This window comes from Felis catus, chromosome X (assembly GCF_018350175.1).
Source record: "Felis catus isolate Fca126 chromosome X, F.catus_Fca126_mat1.0, whole genome shotgun sequence".
Lineage (NCBI taxonomy): Eukaryota > Metazoa > Chordata > Mammalia > Carnivora > Felidae > Felis > Felis catus.
The window spans coordinates 114,795,226-114,817,399 of record NC_058386.1 but is presented as its reverse complement, the minus strand read 5'-3'; positions in this window follow the sequence as shown (position 1 = coordinate 114,817,399).

Genomic DNA, 22,174 nt, shown 5'->3' with positions numbered 1-22,174 from the left:
CTGGGCTTCCCCCCCCCACACACACAGCCTTTTTACATTCTCTTCCCTCTAACAATTTGCCACCCCATTTCTAGTAATCCCCACCTACCACAATGTCGATGATGACCTCAAGACCCAAATAAAATCCCGCCTCGTTAATTGAGGCTTTCTCCATAATCCCTGCTGTACATGTTTCTTCCTCTCTGGAGAGTACGGGGCACCACTCATGATATTAGCTATACACACACTGCTTTATATTCTAGGTATATTTCATGCCCACATGAAAGACAGTAGAACCCCTGAGGGGAGGGCTTACTTCTGACATGTCTTCCTGCCCCTTGCACATGTCAGTGTCCTCAACATAGCAGGCATGAAATGTGCGCTCAGCAGGCGGATGGCTCACCTAGAGCTGTTTGTTTCACAAACACTTGGGCAGCAGTTACTTTGCACCAGGCGCTGTTCACTTAGGTGGCATTTACCAAGTGTCACACGCTGCTCCAACATCTTGAAAGACATTACCTCCCTGGATTGCGACAGGAGCCCTCGGAGGCACCTACTATTAGGAGCCACGTTTGACAGATAAGCAAAGCGAGACTCAATGTGTTGCCCAAGCCCAAGGTACCCCACCCGGTAAATGTCAGAGCCAGGATTCAAACCCAGGCAACCTGCCTCAGTCCTGAGCTCTCAGCCCTGGACCTCTTAACAAGGCCTGGAACGATATGCCCAATGTGGATTCTACAGAATAGCAAATATGGAACCCAGAGCCAATTGTTTTTGGCCGTCCATGGCTTCCCCAGCCATATTCTTCACAAGAACTATGCTTCAAAGGGGTCCTGGGGCAAACAAAATTACACAAAGTGCTGAATTAAACGGAGTCTCTCTACAGCCTTTATGAAGGACAGAACTCCTTCGGTCCTCTGTCAGCATCCCAAGTTTTATTTTCATTATCGCCTTCCCATCCCCAGGAGTATCTTCAGACATTTTCCCCCTAATTGCCCCCTCATGAAATGCTGATGTCACAGATACACTGTATATCTGTTAATGTACTGTATGTATGTATATCTATGCTTTACACATAAAGTGATTTCTTTTCATCACCCAAGAACCAACGTTCTCCTCTTTGGGGACAATATTGGCTTGATAACCATCCATGCTCAGTGTTGACAAGCACTGAATCCCCCTAGTGTCTAAGAGGACAGGGTAAGCAGGATACTCACCCCTATTTGATGCAAGATTTTCAGGATCACTTCAGTAAAGGAACACACATTTGCAGCACTGCTTAGAGGTAATAAGAACTATGATCATATCCACAACAACAACAATCCTGTGATGGATGTTGGGGAGAGAAAATGATTCAATCCCAGTCTCAAGTTCTGAGAGATCAGATTAATCATCAGTAAGATACATTTCTTAGAACTCTCCAAGCCTCAGTTTCCTCATCTGTTAACAGGGGCAATACACCTTTAAGGAGTCTAAGGGGCTTCTGTGAGACCACGAAGGAATGAACCCTGTAAAGTATCAGACAATATGCAAAGGTAGGTGGCAAAGTTATAGACACCCAAAGGGAAATGGGTTCGACTCTTTTGAAGACTGAATTGAAAAGTCATTTTTACTTCATGTGAACTTTCAATAATAAATACTGCAATGTCTGCCCGAGTATTGGATCCCTCATACAATAAAAGTATCCTCTGCCTAGACCAGAGTCTCTAACTGGAGCCATAGGAGCAAAACTCACATAACTGAAAGTTAAGGAGAATCTTCTCATTGTCGCCCCCATAGAGAATGTCAGTTTTCCAGATAGATAAATATATTACATGCAAATGAAACATTTTGTCCAGCATTTCCCAAACAGGATCCACTCCAGACTTGTGGGAGTGAACAGGTATGGCTGGGAAGTTGTATTTTTTTAAGTTTATTTATTTACTTATATTTTAGTAATCCTTACACCTGACGTAGGGCTTGAACTCTAGACCCCAAGATCAAGAGCTGCATGCTCTTCTGACCAAGCCAGCCAGGCGCCCCTGGAAGTTGTGTTTTTGACAAGCTCCCAGGTGACTCCCACGATCTGCAGTGTTAGAAAACTACTTTCACCCAATCCCCTGGCCTTCCGAGCCTTGCCTTCACTTTTAGCACCAATTAATTTATTCCTTCATTTATCCCACAAGTTTTCTGGAGTGAGCCTCATATGTTAGGACCCACACAGCTACATTGGAGTACAATCCCTGGGCCCTTCCTCTCATGAAGCTTGAATTCGGGAATGGAAGATTGACATTGAGCAAAGCATTACAAGGCAACGCGGGCCACAGGAAGGGAGGTTCTGGACCAGAGGCGAGGCTGGAGAGGTGTATGAGAGGCTGGGGAGAGCGTTGGGGGGAAATGTTAAGGATTTTGGAGGTTATGGTAAAGCTGTTAAAAAGTTGAGTGACAGGGCGCCTGGGTGGCTTAGTCGGTTAAGCATTCGAGAATTGGTTTCCATTCAGATCATGATCTCATGGTTCGTGAGTTTGAGCCCCGTGTTGGGCTCCACGCTGACAGTATGGGGCCTGCTTGGGAGTCTCTCCCTCTCTCTCTCTCTCTCTCTGTCCCTTCTCCACTCATGCTTTCTCTCTCTCCTCTCTCTCTCTCTCAAAATAAACTGAAAAAAAAAAATAGAATGACATGGCAAGATTTACATTTTTAAAAAATACTTATTTATGTTTGAGAGAAAGAGAGAGAGAGAGCGGGGGAGGGAGACACAGAATCCGAAGAAGGCTCCAGGCTCAGAGCTGTCAGTGCAGAGCCCGACGTGGGGCTTGAACCCGCAAACTGTGATATCGCGACCTGAGCCGAAGTCAGATGCTTAATGGACTGGGCCACCCAGGTCCCCCTAGATTTACACAAACTCACAGAACACAGCTTATAAGCAAACCAGGGTCCATGTGTTTAAACACACTCTTGCTCCTCTAAAGGATCACCCTACACTGTGAAATCGGATGCTCTTCAGTGCAGAATGAAACGGAGGGGCACGAACTGATGTAAGAAGACTAGTTAAGAGGCCATGGCAGGTGTCCAGGTGAGAGATACTCGTGCTAATAGAGACAGAAATCCAAAATTCGAGAACCGCTTAGGATCAAAACCAGTGGCTTTCAACCCTGGCTGCACATTGACTCACCTGAGGGAGCTTCAAAAAAGAAACGTCTGGATTCCTACTCCCAGAGATTTGGATTGCGTCGGTCTGGGCACCGAAAATTTTTTTTAATATAATTTATTGTCAACTTGGCTAACGTACAGGGCGTAAAGTGTGCTCTTGGTCTTGGGGGTAGATCCCCGTGGTTCATCACTTATATACAACACCCCGTGCTCATCCCAACAAGTGGGCACTGAAGTTTTTACAAGCTCCTCAGGGGCGCCTGGGTGGTTCAGTCGGTTAAGCGTCCGCCTCTTGTTTTCGGCTCAGGTCATGATCTCATGGTTTGTGGGTTCGAGCCCCACATTGGGCTCTGTGCTGGCGGCCAGCTCTGTGCCAGCACAGAGACTGCTCTCCCATCTTCTCTCTCTCTCTCTCTCTCTCTCTCTCTCTCTCTCTCTCTCTCTCTCTCTCTGTCTCTCTCTCTCAATAAATAAATACACGTTTTATATTTTTATTTTTTTTAACATTTATTTATTTTTGAGAGAGAGAGACAGCGCATGACTGGGATAGGGGCAGAGAGAGAGAGGGAGACACAGAATCCGAAGCAGGCTCCAAGCTCTGAGCTGTCAGCACAGAGCCTGACGCGGGGCTCGAACCCACAAACTGCGAGATCATGACCTGAGCCGAAGTCAGACATTCAATCGACTGAGCCACCCAGGAGCCCCGAATAAATAAACATTTTTCAAAAATAAATAAAAGGTCCTCAGATATTCTAGCATGCAGGCAAAGTTAAGAACCACTAGTCTCAACCAGTACTTCTAAGACTTTAATGTGAAGAAAAATAAATTTAAAATATTTTTCCAGCTTTATGGAAATGTAATAATTGACATACAACTTTGTGTAAGTTTAAGGTATCCAAATGTGATGATTTGGTATATGTATATATTGTGAAATGATTAACACAATAAGGTTAGTTAACACATCTTTCACCTCACATAGTTACTTTTTTTTCTGTCTTTGTCTGGCTTATTTCACTTAGCATAATGCCCTCAAGGTTCACCGAAGTTGTCACAAATGGCACTATTTCTTTCTTTTTAATGGCTGAGCAATATTTATATATAAAAACAGACTGGTACAAATCAAGGCCACGATGAGCTATCACCCCACACCTGCCAGAATGGCTAAAATTAACAACACAGGAAACAACATGTGTCGGCGAGGATATGGAGAAAGGGGACCCCTTTTACACTATTGGTGGGTTGCAAGCTGGTGCAGCCATTCTGGAAAACAGTATGGAGGTGCCTCAAAAAGTTAAAAATAGAACTACCCTAGGACCCAGCAATTGCACTACCAGGTATTTATCCAAAGGATACAGAAATACTGATTCGAAGGGGTACATGCACCCCAATGTTTAGAGCAGCAAAGGGGTACATGCACCCTGATGTTTATAGCAGCATTATCAACAATAGCCAAATTATGGAAAGAGCCCAAATATCCACTGACCGATGGATGGATAAAGAAGACGTGGCATATACATACAATGGAATATTCCTCAGCCATCAAAAAGAATGAAATCTTGCCATTTGCAATGACATGGATGGAGCTACATACAGTGTATTATGCTAAGTGAAATAAGTCAGTCAGAGAAAGACAAATACCATATGATTTCACTCATATGTGGAATTCAAGAAACAAAATAGATGAACATTGGAGAAGGGAAAAAAGAAAGAGAGAGGGAGGCAAACCATAAGAGACTCTTAACTATAGAGAACTACAGAGAACTATGTCAAACTGAAGGTTGATAGAGGGAGGTGGGCAGGGGATAGGCTAGATGGGTGATGGTATTACGGAGGACACTTGTCATGAGTACTGGGTGTTGTATGTAAGTAATAAATCACTAAATTCTACTCCTTTTTTAATGTTTATTTATTTTTGAGAGAGAATGCGAGCAGGGGAGGGACAGAGCGAGGGGGTGAACGGAGGATCAAGAGAGGGCTCTGCGCAGACAGCAGCAAATCCAATGTGGGGCTTGAACTCCTGAACCGTGAGATCATGACCTGAGCCGAAGTTGGATGCTCAACCAACTGAGCCACGTAGGTGCCCCACTAAATTCTACTCCTGAAACCAATATTACCCTATGTGTTAATAAACTAGAATTTAAATAAAAACTTGAAACAAAAAATAAAATAAAATAAAATAAAATTAAATTAAATTAAATTAAATTAAAAAAAATAGATTGGAAACAACCTGTCAATAGACAATTGACACAAAGAATACAAAGGAACATCCAGAGGAATATGAGAAAATCCAGGGTGTGGGTTGTTGTAAAAGACAAGGGAAGAAAATTTGGAGGAGGACATGATCAATAATGTTGAATGCTGCTGAAAAGTTAAGTAAGTGAAAGCTTTGAAGTTTCCATTAGTTTTGGCAAGAGAGAGATCATTGGGGAGAGCAGTTTCTTGATGGTGGTTGTTGGAGTGGGCAGAGAGAAGACTGTGGTTGGTAGAAGGGTGAGTGTTAATGAGACAGTGTGGAAAATGTTTTTTTTTTTTTTTAAACAGAGAGGTGGGACAGTAGTCTGGCAGAGAGACATGTGACTAACAAAAAATATTTGCAAAAGATAGGTGCATGTTTAAATGCTGACGGGCAGGCAGTAGGTGATGGAGAGGGAGAGATTTTAGATAAAGGGAAAAAGAAGATGCCAGAAAAAGTAGAAGGGGAAGACAGATCGTGGCAAGAAGATAACACATCATCCTAACATGGGAAAACGATGCAGCCAAGATTATAAATATGATGGTGGAGATTTATAGAGAGTTGTGTCTGATGGCTTCTATTTTCCCTGAGAAGAGAGATAGGAGTCATCATTTGAGAATGGAGATGGAGGTAAACAGTAGGGTCAGAGCTTTGAGGAAAGTGGAAAATATTTAAAATATTATTGTTCAGAAGGGAAAAGGGTGAATTGCTAGGCTAGGTTTGAAGAACCACTTGAGGTGAATAATCATGAATTCACAGTGGAATGAATTTACCTTGTTGCGTGACTTTTTCTGGCAGTGCTTAGCCAATCCAGGAAGGGTATAAAGAAAGTAGGTAATTTAATTGAATTCATATAGGTTCTGGAATTTCCTTAGAAAGTAGGGTGAGCTGAGCGAGCTTCCCTCCCACACCCACCCCTCCTGGCACAAAATTTAAGGAAGCACTCATGCTCAGGGTCACACAAGGGTTGGATTGGCACCTGACAGTGAGTGCCCCCCTTACGTTTTGGGGGTTGTGGGAAGAGATAGCAGCGAAGGCTCATTTACCTCACCCTAGGCCCACCCCTGCTTAAATAAGTTTGGTATATTGGCAGTAGTGTCATGAAGAATATTGACAAGAGAGTAATTATGGTAACGGACCCTATTATGTAAGACAGAGGGAGAGGAAAGTAAAAATGGGAGAACGTAGGGGGATGAGGCAATGGGGAAAACTGAGTAAACTGAAAAGCTAAGTTGTAGCCAGAAAGGAATTCTGAAATTGTGGTCTTCGAGGTGGAACAAATTTGGGGTCCTGAGAAGTTCCAGGGTGAGATGAGAGATGTCAGTGGCTGAGGTGGAGGTCAAGGAGCTTCAAGATCAAGGTGTTGGATGGGTTGTTCTTATGGCTGTTGAGTTCAGCCACGAAGTATGGTAAGATCTGGGATGGAGGGGAAGAAAGGACCTCTGTATTCATTGGTGAATACAGAGGAGTATCCAGGAGACCAGCAGATGACAGCAAGAAGGAAGGTTAAAGAGAAGTTAAATTGATTGGCAGGAGCGAGGTGTTTTGTTTTGTTTTGTTTTGATCATTGCTATTTGTTGTTTTTGTTTTGGTTTATGAGTGGGTGGACAGTGAAGATCAAACTAGCCCCGCTGTTCCATGAAGTATGGGAACATGACCTGCAACCAACTCAAGAAGCAGCTGGGGTTACGGTGTCTTCACTGGTAAACCAAGTTTCACTTAAGGCTAAGTCATGAAGTGACTATTTTATGACAGGGTTGAGTTTGGAGGTGAATTTGTTAAACAGGCGATGAGAATTCCAGAGGACGTGAAGGGGAGGATTGAAGCATAGGTAGAATTCGCTGATTCACAGGATTAAGGGGACCGTAAGTCACAATGAATCCCATGGAGGATGGTGGGCACACAGAACTTTAAGAGTTCTATTTTGGTCTGCATGTGACATCCTGATGCTACGACACAGGGCTCAAAGTTTTGTACTTGCTTTTTTCTTTCTCATGATCCTCAGGGATGGAACAGCAGTCAGTGATGATAGGGAAAATCTTACTGAATTTTAAAAAAAATTATTTTGAGAGAGAGAGAGCGAGTGAGTGAGTGGGGGAGAGGGGCAGTGGGAGAGAAAGAGAGAATCTCAAGCAGGCTCCACACTCAGCATGGAGCCCCCATAGGGCTCGATCCATGACTCTTGGATCATGACCTGAGCCAAAATCGAGAGTCGGACGTGCAACCGTCTGAGCCACTCAGGTGCCCTGGGAAAATCTTATTGTGACTTTCATTTCCTTGATACCTTCCTTCAGCTCACCTGATAATAATAATGAAATAATAATAGAAATAATCATTGTAAATTTAGGAAATACCAAATACCTGCTATATGCCACTGTCTATACATGACATATCAGTCTATACATGACAGATAAAGTTCTTGACCTCAAAGAACTTAGATTCTATTAAATAGGCCATGAACAAAGAACAAACAAATGGGTATATAAGGTTAGGGATCTATAAGTGTTATGAAAAGAATTTAGGTGGATTACATTATATACCCATTATATACCCATTATATACCCATGTCTTTGTTCAAAGACAGTGATGATGATATATGTGTGAAGAGCTATATTAGTGAAGGCAGTCAAAGGAGGTTCTTTGGAGGAAGACCTGAATAATAATGAGCCAGCCATGTGAGGATAGAAGGAAAGAGCAATTCAGATCAAGAAAATAGCAAGTATAAAGGCTCCACGGAAGGTAAGGGGCTTGGGATGTTTGAGGAACAAGAAGGTCATTATGACTGATAAGTCTTGCTAACTCCAAGAAGAGACCCTTTTAACCACCTGTTGCTAAGGGTGAGTTTGAAGGGTCTTCTTGGTCTAATTGTGTAAAGATGTCAATCTCCCACAGCTAGTCCAAGAGGTTGAGGCTCTGTGGGAGCAGCAGGCTACCTTCGGGGGTGGTAGAGGAACTGAGGAATCATCGCCACACCTCGGAGCGGTCCACCATCTTGGTCCCAGGTCGACTGCACAATCACAGTGGAGATGGGGGAGTGCTCTTGCCCCTTTCATATGTGAAAACACTTCACCATAAACTGGGACCCTTGGCTTGAGGCTATCACATGAGGTAGAATTTGCAGAGGCATCAGCAATGGAGTTGCAAGAAAAGTGGCATGAAATAGAGGATTTAAGTTTTTCATAAGAAGGTCATATCATAGAACTCAAGCCAGGAGACGCCAAAAACCAAAAGGAAGTAAGGACGATGTGTTATAGACTAGCACAATGTATGGGATGCTAGATACACACCCATTGTAATGGTTCCTTTAACAGGGTTGCCTCGTGTCTGCGAATCCAAGGCGGATCCGTGGAGTTGCCTTGAGTCCCTGAGACTGTCATTACTTCAGTCCAAAGGGCTACACCTGGCACTCTAAAGGGATGACAAACACTCTAAAAGTAACGCCTGGGTTGCAGCATGAAGTGGGGTTCAGCAAATGCCCTGGCACACCCATGAGCCTAAATTGATTAATGGAGTTGCTTTTGTTATTGTAGCATTAATCCAGCCACTTGGCCTAGAAATTCACATAGTTATGGAGGATGATAGATATGGGAGGCCAGCCACAATAGCTACGCAAATGCGTAAGCTTTATTGGGAGATTGCTTTGGAAATGACTCAGTTTCTGGAATTCAGGTCAGTTTAGTGCACAACATGGAGTGCCCCCACAACCATCTCAGACCTTCCTGGAAACTTCTGTGAGGCTGGATCATTCAACTCAAATTCCTGGAAAGGTATATATTCTTTAGAGCACAACAATCCCTTTCTCCAGGCAAATGTAGGAAAACACCAGCTAGCTCTCTCAGCAGGGCAGGAAATAGGGCGTAAGGGGACGTTGGTTCTCTAGGCTCCATCAGAATCTTTAATTTTTTAAAGATTTTATTTTTAAGTGATCTCTACATCCAACATGGGGCTAGAACTCACAACCCTGAGATCAACAGAAGCGTGCTCTACCGACTGAGCCAGCCAGGCACCCCCAGAATTTTTCATTTTTAGTGACCCTTCACCACAAACAACCAAGACCACAAGAATCATTTCTTTTCTTTAAGTTTATTTATTTAATTTGGGAGAGAGAGCGTGCGAGCAAGGGAGGGCAGCAAGAGAGGGAGAGAGAGGATCCCACGCAGGCTCCGTGCCGCCAGCACAGAGCCCTACGCAGGGCTCAAACTCCCGAACCATGAGATCATGACCTGAGGCAAAACCAACAGTCAGACACCTAACCGACTGAGCTACCCAGGCACCCGACGAGAATCATTTAAATGGCTGCTGCAGTTGCCCTCAACAGCTTAGAGAATATCGCCATGCTCTGCCTCCCATCCTCCTGTTTCAACCCTCCATTTCTTATTTGGTTTACTTGTTTTGACCCCTTGGCTCACATCCCGCTTCTCCCTTTCTGCCTGGCCCGTGTGAATTGATGCCTCATTTGGATGATTGACCTTGAGTGGGCATCTCCCCAGGATGTTGTCCCTCAGCTTGGCTGTCCTAGCACGACATACGGCAGTTCAAGGCAAAAGTTGCTCCTCCTACGCGCATCCCAGGCCCCCAAATACCAAAGCTCAGGGATCCCACTTCTTTGAGGTTCTGAATAATGACAGTGCTGACTAAAATTATATGTTTACATGTTGGCCTCTTTCACCTTACCTGTGGGCCCATAAGGGGCAATAGACCTAGACGCTAAGAGATCAGCTCCCCCATCTGTGAAAATAGAAATAAACATATCCTCCTTGACGACACAATAGGGTTCTTCTGAGAATCAAAGGAGACGAATGACAGGAGAGCACTCTGGGAAGGTGGAAAGCTTCATTTAAAGAATGCGTCTCAGGGGCGCCTGGGTGGCGCAGTCGGTTAGGCGTCCGACTTCAGCCAGGTCACGATCTCGCGGTCCGTGAGTTCGAGCCCCGCGTCGGGCTCTGGGCTGATGGCTCAGAGCCTGGAGCCTGTTTCCGATTCTGTGTCTCCCTCTCTCTCTGCCCCTCCCCCGTTCATGCTCTGTCTCTCTCTGTCCCAAAAATAAATAAATGTTGAAAAAAAAAAATTAAAAAAAAAAAAAAAAGAATGCGTCTCAGCCTCTAAATTCTGCTGATAGTGTTTTGAACTCTATAATCTGGCTCCTGCCACCTCTCCAAACTCCAGCTCTGGCCAGTCCCATCTCCTTCGATATCCAACAAGCTCACCACGACATCTGGGGTGGCAACTGGCTGGGAGAAGCAGCCAGTTGTGGCAAGGAAACGTGTCCCGGTGAAGAACGTCACGACAACCACTGAACGCAGACGGTGCGAAGGTACAACAGAAACTAGGGGTGAGAAGACCGAGAAGCCCGCCATGACTTGGCCAGGGTGTTTGCCGCTCACGTATCCTGCCTTCCGCCTCAGCAGGCCTTGACTCGGAACCACTAGGAGGTGCTCTGCTGTCGGGCAACTACTTTGTTCTGCTCAAAGCACGCACAGCTCATTCCCGCTTCCCGGTCTTTGCTTGCGCTGAGCTCCCTCCTTGGAACAACCTCCTTTGCCCTTTACCTTGTCAGATTCTCCTCATCTCTGAGCCTCCAACCCCCAAGTCCATCTCCTTCAGGAAGCCTTCCCAGAAGGCTCCTCTGTCATCAGTCCCCTCCTCCCTCTGACCTCCCGCAGCGCTTGGAACCTGCACCTCAACACTTCAGCAGCTGCAGGCAGCCCCTTGTTGTGTGTCTCCCTCTACATGTTTTGGGTTGTTAGGCTCGTCTCCTTGACTTCTGTCTCTCTGGCTGCGACGTCCAGCAAAATACTGGGTGCACAGTAAGCGCTCGACAAATTCTGTTTAAGCGTTGGTGACAGACGTCTGGCTGCCCTTTGACAGGCAACTCCACAGATGAAGCTCTTTGGTTACAGTCAGATGGCATAAGTACAGTCAGATGTATAAGAGACTAGAGTTGAAACTGATTCGATACGGGGAAAAGTTTGTAGTCTTAGTGACATCTGATCAATCTCAGGAAAAAAAAAGTTCTAACGGCCTGCCTGAAATGAGACATGATAAGCAATTTTGCTCTTACACCGACAGTTGATTTTCATCCTAAAGATAAAGACGTGCTTATGTATGCTTTCAGTTAACATTTTATGAGTGGCTGCTATATGCCAGGCCCAGCACTGGGCCCAATGGACAAGAAGATGAAAGAAACCCAGCTTCTGCCCTCAAGGATCTCAGCAGTTGGGGGAGTTGTGCGTGCAATCACTTGCATACAATGAACGATAGAGGCCTGGACAGAGTATCACAGCTGCACACAGGAGATGACAGGTGAAAACACTTATTGAAAGTCCTATAAGTTAAAAAAAAGAAAGTCCTATAAGCTATTGGCCCATAGTGAATTTTTAAATATGATACTATATTCTCTCTCCCTGTCCATATCTATCTAGTAGAGCACATTTTAGGGGTAATAAATATCTAGACAATTTAAAGTATTTAAAGGAGCTTTTCTGACTATCACATCATACAGGGCTTAGTGAAGTAAATTATCATTTAATTATTATCATGAAGCAAATGCGACGCCCTAATTGCCAATCTGATAACTACTACACTTCCAGAAATAAATTGCAGTTGAACTAGCATCCCCAAGAATTATTTTCCTGGAAAGAAAGTGCTAGAACTTTCTAGCAGGAGTCCACCCATGTCTCATTTCTACAGATACCCAACTCCTAAAAATATCCCAGAACTTTGTATTGATAAGCTTGCAGGGAGAAAACTTCTAACAGTTCCTCAAACACAGTTCTCAGGCATCCATAAGAAGTTGTGCTCAGGAAGCCCCTCCCATTCAAAATCCCACTTGGTCCCCTTTAGAACTTTTCCTCAAGGCTACTCTAATTTCAGGCTGGCCACTCTCTTTATTCTTCTATCAAGGTTCTCCTTTAACATCTTCATCAAGCAGGGGTAACCTATCTTGACTTTTTTAAACTTGGAAACATTGAGAAGAGAGTCACTGAACACACACACACACACACACACACACACACACACACACACACAGTTGTGGATTTGGGCCAGCCCTTGAGGAGAGCTGGTGGTTCAGCCAGGTTCACTTCGGTGATCCCAGCTTTCCTCTTTCGTCCCTTCCTACTTTCTATAACCCTCTCCCTTTACCATCGTGTCCGAGGCCTTAACTCTGGTGTATATCACTGCATTATATGGTGTGTATAATCGCATTATGTAATTCTGGAGCGTTTGCACTCCGAAAGGAGCTGGGGGGTGCTGCACTGGAAGAAAATCATTTCCATGAGTGTGTCTGCAAAGTCAGGGACACCCCTACTGTGATCTGGTCTGAAGGGTTCCTCCAAAATATTTCCCCACCCTAGATCTCTCAGAGCCCACCGCCCTCCCCCCCCCCCCCCCGGCTGATCACCTTCCCCAGAAGGTGGAGCCTATATCCCAGACAAGGAATTCTGATCCGAGGCTCAAAGGAAGAGCTCTTTTGCCAAGTCTAGGTGTAAATGACAGTCTGGGGGACAGCGTTTGGACACAGATATCCGGAACTATATGAATATTTGCATGTTTTATGGTGACAGGAGGGCAACTTTAGACTTTAAATGATCTGAAAAACATCGGGAAGAGAGGCAACTTAGCAATATGATTCTATTGCTCAAATGTGAGGTTCCAAGGCGCAGCGGGGAAGACCACTGGCCTTCCTGTTCAGAAGGTTCTAGCTAGAGGCTCCTCAAAGCCTCGTTTTGTCAAAGGTTACCTTCGGGACAGCAGCGGGTAGTTATTGTTATTATTATATAGCTTTTAATTGTCCAGTTTATGCCAGAATTGTTTTTACAACAATGCCATGAGGTAAGTACTATTATTATTCCCCTTTCTACAGGAGGAAACCGAGGCTCTGAGAGGTTAACCTGCCCAACCTGGAGGCTCGCTTCAAATGCCAAGGTTTGTTTGGTTCCAGTCAAGTTCACAGGCACTCCATTAAACTGGGTGGGTTCCGACTCTACAGTTGATGAATCTGCCCTCAGGAAGGCTCCACCCCCTGAGCTGACAACAGGCCTGTTGCTCTCTCAGCGTCTCTTCTCCCCATTTGGCGTGACCATCCCACACCCTTCCGCTCAGAGGTCTGAACCCTACTCGCCCCACCCCTGGGTTTTGCCAGGCTCACTGACAGGCCTGCTCTCAGCTGCCGCCTCCTGGCCCAACCCAAGACCCGTCCCAGTGGTAGCTACCCTGAAAGGCACGTGCTCCCTTATTTGCGGGCCCCAAGCCGAGCTCGCCCAGCTGGCCCACCACACAGCAGGTCCGGGAGGAAGAACAATGCGGGTGACTACCTTACACTTGACCTTGGCAAAGACTTCCCTGACCAGGACACTGATATCTGCTTCAGAAGTTGTAGATGTCCACAGCCCACTCTCTGTATTGATAAGTGTACTGATAAGTGATCGTTGATAAATGTCAAGGTGACAAAATGACCAGGGTGAAGTGCATTTGTTCTCAGCGGATGTTGAAAACACTGGAAAATTCAAACTCCTTGGTGGTACATTTTGACAGTGAAAAACCGAAGGGAATACCAAGGACACTTGTTTTGTGCTTAGATGCCATGCTGAGAATTACTGAGGGAATCACTGAGGGAAAGCACATCGAGAAAACACGTGGAGAATTGCCCTCACCCGGTCTCTCGTCCTCAGTACGATGGACCATGCTGCGGTGACCACAATGCAGGAATTTTGACCAGGATGCACTAGGTCCTGCCTCGGAAGCGCTCTCGGAATTTCTCCCTTTGTAGTCAAGATGAAGTCCTCAACCACAGTTAGCCTTCTTGACAAGGTCAGGGCGTTCAACAGTATCCAAGACAGCCAACATGGCCCAAAAGAGATTTCCGTTTAAAAGGATCTCTAAAGAACACTGGAGCGGGAGTCAGGGGATCTCGCTTGTAATTCCAAGCATCGCGACTCATTAGAAGTGAAGTTTTCACACAAGTGAGAGAAGAATTAGGAGGATGACAGTAGTGGGTCGAACTAAAAAAGCCATAGGGCTTTCTGAAATTTTACCACCAAGAAGCCAAGATTCTACCGCTGGTACTGAGACGAACAAGAATAGATGTTAGGGGACGGTTATATTACATGAGCGTGTCTTAGTGTGATGTAAAATAATAATGCTAGGCAGCATTCGTGGAACACTTTTCCCATATGGCAGGCTATTATTATAACCTCATATCGAGCCCAGGAGGCAGGTTCTCTTAGTTTAGAAAAGGGAGGGAATCCGCTCGGGGCCTCATAACTACAAAGAGGCAGAACTGGAAAATGAACCCTTTGTGTACAGAGCGTAGGGTGTCTGTGTGTCTGTGTATCTGACTCTAAAGCCTGTGCTGGTAGCTCCTATCACTACCTCTCCACTTTACTATATGGTTGTGAGTTGGGGCGCCTGGCTGGCTCAGCCGGTGAAGCGTCCGACTTCGGCTCAGGTCAGGATCTCATGGTTTGTGAGTTCGAGCCCCGCGTCGGGCTCTGGGTTGACAGCTCGGAGCCTGGAGCCTCCTTCGGATTCTGGGTCTCCCTGTCTCTCCCTGCCCCTCCCCCACTCGTGCTGTCTCTACCTCTCATAAATAAATAAACTTAAATAAAAAATATATACATATGGTTAGGAGTTATTGTTATTTATAATAAAATTATTTAAAAATGGGTAACGTGCATATGGTACACCCGACAAAGGTAAAAAAAAAAAAAAGAAAGTGAGAAGTAAGTCTAATATAAACAGTCTCCTTCATACTCCTGTCCCCCAGCCACCTAAAAACCCACTCAGGACACAACCACTGTTGACAGTTGCTTTTCAAATTAAGAAACATTATTTTGGGGGTGCCTGGATGGCTTAGCCGGTTAAGCGGCCGACTCTTGATTTTAGCTCAGTTCTTGATCTCGTGGTGCGTGAGTTGGAGCCCCGTATCAGGCTCTGCACTGATGGCGTGGGGCCTGCTGGGATTCTTTCTCTCTCCCTCTCTCTCTGCCCCTACCCTACTTGCACTCTCTCTCTCTTTCTCCCAAAAATAAATAAACATAAAAAAATATTTTTACAAAACTATGGTTTGACACTGTCCCATTTCATAGTCCATGTAAACCTGAGCCATGTTATTATGGATTTCTACTCAAATTGTAAAATGTATCTATGTAAAACATTCTTCAAAACTGATCCCATCAAGGGGCACCTGGGTGGCTCAGTCGATTAAGTGCCCGACTCCAGCTCAGGTCATGATCTCGTGGTCTGTGAGTTTGAGCCCCACATCAGGCTCTGTGCTGACAGCTCGGAGCCTGGAGCCTGCTTGGGATTCTGTGTCTCCCTCGCTCTCTGCCCCTTCCCCACTTGCACTCGCTCTCTCTCTCTTTCTCTCTCTCAAAAATAGACATTAAAAAATCGATCCCATCAAAAACATGATGAAAACAGCTTGCAGCACATTGCGAATGCTAATGCTTTTCAGACATTAATTGTTCAATTTGGCTCATCAAGCTTAGCAATATGGTATATTCTAATTCGTTTACATTTTCTATTTCAATGACGTAACTTCTTTTTACAATAAGATGGAACATCTGTCTGATGAAAAATGGGCCATTATTATTCATCTTAAGCCACGAAGCATCGTTCAACGGCTCTGAACTAATGGTCGTTACATCAAATAGGTTTTACTTTAATCATTATTTCTAATACATGTGAAATTAATACACAGTGTTTGTCATTACTGAGCACTAGAATATAATTCTAGAAGAAGTAATTAATATCTATCAGAAGTTTTTTTGAAATATGATTATCAAATGCTCACCTAATGAATCATTTGCACATCTGAAATTATAACGTAAACATTAAGCATTCCTGCCATAGGACGCATGAGGCTTCATAATGGAAAAAAAGAACAAGAAGGATTTCAAATATTAAGTTGTATACATTGTCCACTTCTCTGCCAGCTCAGAACTTCTTCTGAGGAGAATTCATTTTGCAAAGAACAGTGAAACAGCTTCGGAGGAAGGCCCTTCTGGGGGCTTTTCCAGGAAGTGAAATGTTCATTTCTGTTATTTCTTTCCTTTACGTAAAAGGAAGGAAAGTAGTCTCGAAGAGCTGAATCTCTCCGTAAAGAGAAACAAAATCGTCGTTAATTGTCAAATTCAGTCTCTACATAGAGAAATGCCATCCATTTCCAAATGTTGCTTGTAAACTCTCAGCAAAGGGGCGAAGAATAATGCGCTGTATTTCCCCCCGCAGTGTTATATTGCACGTTCACCTTAAGGAGCATATGCTGCTCTTTTGAAATATGCAGACCCCCCTCTCATTGTACAGGGCCTCCGTGAAAAGATTGAGGGCTCTACAGAATTAACATATGAATGGGCTGACATACCTCCCAAGAAGCCCCTGCACGAGGGGGCACAAAAGGAGGAGAGCCTTTCATTCATTTTGTAGTTAATGAAGAGTTAGAGGACCCTTTCTGACCGATTTTCTTGGGGACTCGGAATTTGAAGTTAAAATGTTGCGTGTAGAAAATACCCACTTAAACTGGGAGGCGCTACTCTTTCCTCCTTTATTAACCAACCTAGCACACTGAGAAAGGCAAATGTGTAAGATCCGGAAAGAGTGATTGCTGGTGTCCATATTAATCATCGAAAGCCGATGAAGTTGGTCGTCACTGTTGTCGCCAGTGTGGCTGTTTAGTCTCTCTGGCAACAACGCTTTACCTGAAAGAGGTGGCCTTCCGCAAGGGGGTAGGCTCAGTGTTCTAGATGTGAGGACACGGCCAGGGGGCTGTTAATACCGTGTTTCTGGGGAACAGAACGCTGGAAGTACGACTGAAACCAGTGCCCAGTCCAAAGGAGTAAGGCTAGATTGGGCGGGATTACTCTTAGCAAAGGTCTAAGCAGAGCTCAAGAGCCATTTGCTAAGGAGATTAGAGTGCCCACTGCTCTGGTCAGCTCCATAGATCTTTCCTACTTAGAAGCAAGAGTTCAGTGTCACTTCTTCCGGGTGCTGCCTCCCGCGACCTCCACGTATGGGCCGGGGGTCCTCTGTGCTCCCACGACACCCTGTGCTTCTTGCGATATTACACAACAATCCTGGCATTATTACATGGAAACACTTCCACGTCGATCATCCTCATTATGTTGTGGAAGCTCTTTGAGTGTCACAACCACGGCCATGCTGTTCTTTGTCGCGTCCAGCCTATAGCACAATGCCGAGCACACAAGTGATGCTCGGTAAGGATCTGCAGACTAATAAAAAGCTTGGTTCTAGGTGGAAACGAAGTTCGGGCCGTAGCCATGGTTAGGGAGCTGGGGCCCAGGAAACCTGTCAAACTGTTTCATGGGACAAGTGTGTTGACGAGTCCCTGTTCATGAGGCAGTCAATCCGCTGGACTAGATCACCACCATTTTGGCTCGGGAGTAATGCTTTCTGCTGCAGCTGCACTGGTCGCCAGAGCGTCATTATAACCAGAGGGAAGGAAATGAGATGGGAAGGCGGGAGGGTGCAGAATCAAGAACAAGTGGGAGCTAGGATGAGAACCAACCTGGGCTCTGCGTGAGGTGGGACGGGGCAGAAATGGAAGATTCGATGAGACCAAACCAGTGGACGCAGGAGGCTAAAACTTTACGATAAGGGTCAACAAACAATGTCCGGCAGGCCATATCTAATCCTCAGTCTATTTTTGCACACCCTGGAATTTAAGAATGGTTTTTGTGATTACATGGTTGGGAGAAGAAAAAGGAGGAGGAGGCAGAGGAGGAAGAGAAGAAAAAGCAGCAGCAGCAGCAGCAGCTGAGGCCGTATGTAGCCCACAAAGCCTAAAATATTTGCCATCCGGTCCGTTACGGAAAAAGTTTGCCGATCACTGATTTAGGTGAATAAAATCAAGAAAGCAAAAGCAAATCTATCCTCAAGCACAGACATGCTCATATACACACAGGCATGTCCACGTGCGTGCACACACACACACACACACACACACACACACACACACACTCACACACTGTAATAATGGAATACCATTTTGTTGTAATTTGAAGATACCAAAGGCATCTTCATGGCCTGCGAAGTTTGTGAACATGGAAATGAACCATCTGTGTTCTTCGGTAACGAAACTAACCATAAATATAATATTTTGCACGGTACTATTTCCATTTATTTTTTGAAGCCCAATTTTTGTCGACTCCAACCTCTCAAAGATGGGTGTCTCATCCAGCCTCTGCTGTAATCACTCTGTTTGCCCTTGGACCTTTACCTAATGATGAGAATTTTGCACCTCCGGGCAAGAGACTGCATAATGTGAATATATTTGAAAGATAATAACTTTGATTTGATCTCATTCAGTAATGTTCTTTGAAACACAGTCATAGAATGTTTCAGAGCGGGAAGATCTCGAAGACACCACGTCATCCAAAACCCCTTGTTTTACCGAGAGGAAAACAGATTCAGTAATTCATGTGAGGTTTAAAATAAAGTAAGGGCAGACAGAGACCCAGAAATCCTGGTTCCAAGCTCTCTCACCACTGCTTCCACATAGTATCCCGTCCCTGAACTCCTGGAGGGGAGGGCAGCAGGGCCCGCTGCCTGACACACAGTATTCCAAAATGTGAGCTGAATAAATGAATGGATGTTAATTGCGGCTAACGTTTACTTTGCACTTACCATGTGCCAGGGGCTATGCCGCGCACTTTGACGTGCATTATCTCATCTGACTCTCAGAACAACCCCAGGAGTAGGGTTTCTTCTTCAACTCTCCCTGTTTTACAAACGGGAAAAGTGAGGCACAGAAGGGTGAAGTGACTTGCCCAGAGTCACACAGCTAGGAAGTTGTGGAATTAGGTTTGGAATCCAGGTCTTTCCGACTCCAGAGCCGGGGTTTCCCATCACCGCCCTAAATGTGTGGTAAGGACCAATGAAAACATCAATTCTGAAATTCTGCTGAAATGCTAAGCCTGTGCACTTACTCATCAGAATACAATTCCCTACCATGCCTTTACTCAGCAAATGAAGCCCAGTGAACAGGACCCTCGGCTTGTTTTTCCTGGCTTTGCCCCGACTCCCTGTGTGGCCCTACACAATCGGCTAATCTCTCAAGCTCCCTAGTTCCCCAAATCCATTACATAGTCCTGCTCTTTGTGACACCCCAGGGTGTCTCCAATTATCTCAGAGGGGTTTCACGAAATTCTCAAAACAAATTTTAAACGAGATCCTTTTTTTTTTTTAAGAACATATGCTTTACAAAACCTTTAGGAGGAGAGAAGAGATTTTCTTCTGACAACACAAAACATGAAAATGTGGCTGTAGTTTTTAATATTCCCAGAATTTGAGCTGAATGTTAAGGGATACAGCTCCATCTGCTGGACATGAAAACACTAATATTAATAGTAGCTAAATACTGATAACAGGCTTATTCATCATCTGTAACATCTGTTCTAAACACCCATCTTTTTAAGTAACGAAAACATACATGGCTCCTGTAAAAATTCTGTGACACAGAACATTTGCCACGCAGAATATAAGCATAATCTTGCCTCTCTGAAATACCTACCACATTTACAGCTTTTCCTTCTGTTTCTATGCATCTATATCTCTTTTCACACAGATGAGAACATATATGTACAGTGATATATAATCTTTATAGTTCTAAACATTCTATAACAAGCAGTTTCCGTGTCATTTAATGGGTCACCATAGGCACAACTTTTAACAGCTCTGTAATGCTCTGTGTTAAGATTATACAATAGTGTATTTACCCACATGGCCATTGTTGGACATTTGGGTTGATTGACAATTTGGTTATTGTAAATGAGCATCTCTTTGCATAAATTTGGTCCAGACCTCGGCTTACTTCCGGGGGAGTGATTGCTAGTAACAGTGGAGAACTATATTTTAGTTCCTGAAACATATTGCCAAATTGCTTTCCAAAAGGACGGCATCAGTTTCCCCTCCCATTATCAGCGTATGAATGGCCTTCTTACGGCACTCTCCCTAACAGAGTATTGTCTTTTCTCATCTTTGCTAATTAATAGGTGAAAATTGGTCTCTTGTTCCATTAGCATTTTTGATTACTAGTGCAGGTGAACATTTATTCATATGTTTATTAGCCATTCACATTTCCTCTTTTGTGACTTGTTCATTAATGTCATTTTCCCATTGAGAGCCTTTGTATTTTCTTATTATTTGGTATGTGCTCTTTAGATATTAAAGACATTATTTTTCTCTCATATTTATGACAAATATTTTTCCAAGCTCGTTCTTTTATTATACTTGACATGAGGCTTTTCATTTAAAAAAATTTTTTTAATATTTTATGTATTTTTTTTTGTTTTTTAACGTTTATTTATTTTTGAGACAGAGAGAGACAGAGCATGAACGGGGAAGGGGCAGAGAGAGAGGGAGACACAGAATCGGAAGCAGGCTCCAGGCTCTGAGCCATCAGTCCAGAGCCCGATGCGGGGCTCGAACCCACGGACCGCGAGATCGTGACCTGGCTGAAGTCGGACGCTTAACCGACTGCACCACCCAGGCACCCCAATATTTTATGTATTTTTGATAGAGACAGAGCACAAGTGGGGGAGGGGCAGAGAGAGAAGGAGACACAGAATCTGAAGCAGGCTCCAGGCTCCGAGCTGTCAGCACAGAGCCCGACGCGGGGCTCGAACTCACAAACCGCGAGATCATGACCTGAGCTGAAGTTGAACGTTTCACCGACTGAGCCACCCAGGTGCCCCAGAAGCTTTTCACTTTAGATTGTCAGATATTTTAGGAGTTTCTTTCATGATTTTGCTACAATCGCATGTGCTCTCGAAAGAAATGTGATAAATATTCACATTTTTATGGTTTTGACTTTTGATCCACATTTTTATGGTTTCCAGTTTGTTATTCACCTGGAATTAATTTTGATGTGAAATATGAGATATGAAAATGTATTTTTAAATCTCACATTTATTGAATTGTTCTTCCCTACTTTACTGAGTTGTTAAATTATCACCAGCATTTATTTCATACAGCATCATCCTAATGCTCTACAGAGAGTCACAGAGGTTCAAATTTGGCAGTAAACATTGGAATGGTTTGCTTTTGGCTGACAAAGATCCTGGAGTGTCGAGAGACTGAAGGGAGTCACTTAAGAGTTTTGAGCAGATAGGGGCACCTGGGTGGCTCGGTCAGTTAAAAACTGGATTTTGGGGGCGCCTGGGTGGCTCAGTCGGTTGAGCGTCCGACTTCGGCTCAGGTCATGATCTCGCGGTTCGTGAGTTCAAGCCCCGCGTCAGGCTCTGTGCTGACAGCTCGGGGCCTGGAGCCTGCTTCAGAGGCTGTGTATGTCTCTCTCTCTGCCCCTTACCTGCTCACACTCTGTATCTCTCTCTCTTAAAAATAAATAAATATTAAAACAATTAAAAAAAAAAACTGTATTTTGGCTCAGGTCACAATGTCACAACTCGTGAGTTCAAGCCCCGCATCGGGCTCTGTGCCGACAGCTCAGAACCTGGAGCCTGTTTTGGATTCTGTGTCTCCCTCTCTCTCTGCCCCTCCCCCGCTCATGCTCACGCTCTCTCTCTCTCTCTCTCTCTCTCTCTCAAAAACACTTCTAAAAGAGAGTTTTGAGGGGTGCCTGGGTGACTCAGTGGGTTGAGCGCCCAACTTTGGCTCAGGTCGTGATCTCACAGTTCGTGGGTTCGAGCCCCATGTCGGGCTCTGTGCTGACAGCCCAGAGCCTGAAGCCTGCTTTGGATTCCGTGTCTCCCTCTCTCTCTGCCCCTTCCCCACTCATGCTGTCTCTCTCTGTCTCAAAAATAAATTTTAAATTTTCTTTTTAAATTAAGGAAAAGAGCTTTGAGCAGATCATTG